Below are 3,761 nucleotides of genomic sequence, written 5' to 3' on the forward strand. Positions count from 1 at the left end.
CGGAGGTCACAGGGCAAAGTGCTGCCCTGGACATCGGAGAAACAGACGCACAGACACAGAGTCACAACTCACCGGAGCACAGAGACCTCCGTGGGAGCCAGCGGCAGCGGAGGGAAACCTGAACTCTAGTGGACAGGTTGCTGGGGCTCAGCTTGGGCCAGTCTGAGTTCCAGGGGATCCGAGTGCTTTTGCCAAGTTTTGGCTCCAGCAGCTCTCACCTGGATTCTCACAGGGAAAATGCCCTCATGCTGCCAGCAGGGGGAGGCGGAAGGGACCGCATGAAATAGGCCAGACGGAGCGTTCTGCTCTTCACCAGGCCTGCGTTCAGGAGAAGCTGTCTTCCCAGAGCCTCTGTCGGGGTTCTAGCAGAGCTTCGTCCATCTGGGGAAGGGGAACAGCCAACTCCAGCCCATTCTAGCCATCTCGTCCCACCTACGGGAGAGACAACGGAGAAGCACTCGTGGAGGTCACGGCCCAGGGACACAGACTCGCTAGAAGACGAAGACCTGATCATAGGCCTGTGGAGCACTCCCCCTGCCCCCACACCTCACCACCACCCCAGTAACGGCCTGCTTACCAGGGTTCCTTTCCCCCCATATACCATGTCTGGCTTTCACCAACAATAACAAAAGCTTACAAGGCATACCAAAGGCAAAAATTATGGTCTGAAGAGACAGAACCAGACTCATGTATGGCAGGAAATGTTGGAATTCTCAGGCCAGGAATTTAAAACAACTGTGATTAATATGCTAAGGGTGCTAATGAATACAGTAGACAACATGTAAGAACAGATGGGTAACATAAGCAAAGATATGGAAAGTCTAAGAAGGAATGTTTTAAATGCTACAGGTCTAATGCACAGTAACAGGCATGCTCTTGATGGCTTGATTGGTAGACTGGACATGGCTGAGGAATAATGTCTGAGATTGAGACTACGTCAATAGAAACTTGCAACATTAAAAATCAAAGAGAAAAAAAGACGGGAGGTGGGGAGAAGAACAGAATACCCGAGAACTGTGCGACAACTTTAAAAGGGCTACATTTGCATAATGTATGGAATACCAAATGAAGAAAAAGAGAAAAGAAGAAATATCTGAAGCAGTCATGACTGAGAACTTCCCCCAAATCAATGTCAGATGCCAAATCAAACCACTGATCTAGGAAGCTCAGAGAACACCAAGGAAGGTAAATGCCCCAAAACCCACACCTAAGCATATCATGTCCAAACTGCATAAAAATCAAAGATGCAAAAATTCTTGCAAGAAGCCAGAGGACAAAACACCCTGTCTATAGAGGATTAAAGGTAGGAATGAATTTGACTTCTCAGAAACCATGCAAGCAAGAAGACAGTGGAGTGAAATATTTGAAGTGTGGAGAGAAAAACCTACCTCGAGTTCTGTACCTTGTGAAATGATCCTTCAAAAGTGAAGACGAAAAGAAGACTTTCTCAGACAAACAAAAATTGAGGATATTTGTTGCAAGTAGATCTGACTTGCAAGAAATGTTAAAAGAAGTTCTTCAGAGCGAAGTCAAATCTACATTTTAAAAAAGGGAGAGCATTGGAGAAGGAATAAGTAAAGGCAAAATTAAAACCTGTCTTCTTCTAATTGATCTAGCAGATAACAGTTTGTTCAAAAATAATAGCAACAATGTATTTGATTATGTATAAATATGTAATACATCCACCTATAGTACATATACACACACATATGTTTATGTATAAGTGAAATGAATGGCAGTAAAAATACAACGACCAAGAGGGAGAAATTGGGAATATTTTGTTATTATCGGATACTTCCACTACTTCTTCAGTGTTCAGTGTTATTTGAAAGTGGACTTGGATGAGTTGTAAATGTGTATTGCAAATTCCAGAGCAACCACTATAAAAAGTTAAAAAGAGTATCATTGATATGCTAAGAAAGGAGAAAACAATGGAATCACATAAAACACTCAATTAAAATCACAACAGCCAGCCCTGGCCAGTGTGACTCAGTCAGTAGGAGCGTTGTCCCATACACCGAAAGGTCCCAGGTCATCAGCTGCCTCCTGCGCTCCCTACAGGGGATCAAACCCAAAACTAGGGCTTATGTCCTGACCGGGAATTGAGCCATCAACCATTCCATGCACTAGAGAGGAGGCCCAACGAACTGAGCCATACTGGCCAGGGCCGAGCTCTTTATATATTCCTGACACAAAGCCTTGTTGAACATATGATTTGCCAATGTTTCTCCCAGCCTACAGCTTATCTCTTCATTCTTCTTGTTTCCTTTACCGCTAAAGTTTATAACTTTGATGAAGTACAAGGTATCCATATTTTTCTTTTATGGATCACACTTTTTTGGTCAAATCTTAGAGCTCTTTGCCTAACCCAGATCATTAAGATTTTCTTCTCTATTTTTCTCTAAAAGTTTTGTCGTTTTATGGTTTTATAAAATATATATTTTTATTGATTTCAGAGAGGGAGAGAGAGATGGAAACATCAATGATGAGAGAGAATCATTGACCAGCTGCCTCCTGCGTGACTCCAACTAGGGGTTGAGCCCACAACCTGGTCATGTGCCCTGACCGGGAATCAAACTGTGACCTGTGACCTCCTGGTTCATAGGTCGATGCTCAACCACTGAACCATGCGGGTTAGGCTGTAGTTTTTTATCCATGGTCTATTCTGAGTTAACTTTTGTATAAGGTGTGAGGTTTGGTTTTTGTGCATATGGATATGCAACTGTTCCAACACAATTTGTTGGGGGGGGGGAATACTATCCCTTTCGGCAGTGAATTGCCTTTGATAAATATCAATTGGCCATATTTGTGTGTGTCTATTTTTGTTTCACGGATCTATGTGTCTCTCCTGTTGCCAATACCACACCGTTTTGATTACTGTAGCTTTTTAGTAAGTCTTATAATCAGGTAGTGTGATTCCTCCAACTTTGTGCTTTTTCTTTTTGTGTGTGTCTCTTTTTCAAAAATTGTTTTAGCTATTCTAATTCCTTTGCCTTTCCGTATAAATTTTAGAATCAGTTTGTGTATTATCTACTAAAAATCTGTTAAAGTTTTTATTTGAATTGAGTTCCGTTTATCAGTTTGGAGAGAGTCAAGTCTATCCTCTATTGAGTCATGTAATCCATGAACATGGTATGTCTCCTTTTATTTAGGAGCATTCTCTCATCAGTGTTCTGTGGTTTTGATTTCTTTCATCAATGTTTTGTGCTTTTCAACATAGAATTTCTATATATGTTTTAGGAGATTTATACCTAAACCTTCATTTTTAAGCTATTGTAAATGATATCTTTTTAAAAAAATTCTGGTTTCCGTTTTTTATTGCTAGGATATAGAAATATGATATATGTTTATGTGTCGGCCTTACATTCTGCCATCTTGCCAAACTCACTTATTGATTATAGGTGATTTTGTGTGTGTGTGTGTGTGTGTGTGTGTGTGTAAATGAATTGTTTGGGCTTCTCTGTGAATAGGGACAGTTTTTTTTCCTCCTTTTTAATTCATATGCTGTTTTGTTTTGTTGTTTTGTTTTCAAAATCATCAATAGCCCTGCCAGTGTGGCTCAGTGGGTTGAGTGTTGTCTCATGCACCAAGAAGACACCTTTTGATTCATTTATGTTTTGCTCCTGAATCTAAAATACAGAGGGTAGTACTGATGACTGCAGGGACAACCAACTTTTGTAATATCACTATCTTATCACCAATTATTAAAACTAGTCTTCCCTGTTGACACACTTTCAGTGATTGCTGCAGTCAATATTTAC

This window comes from Myotis davidii, unplaced genomic scaffold (assembly GCF_000327345.1).
Source record: "Myotis davidii unplaced genomic scaffold, ASM32734v1 scaffold217, whole genome shotgun sequence".
Lineage (NCBI taxonomy): Eukaryota > Metazoa > Chordata > Mammalia > Chiroptera > Vespertilionidae > Myotis > Myotis davidii.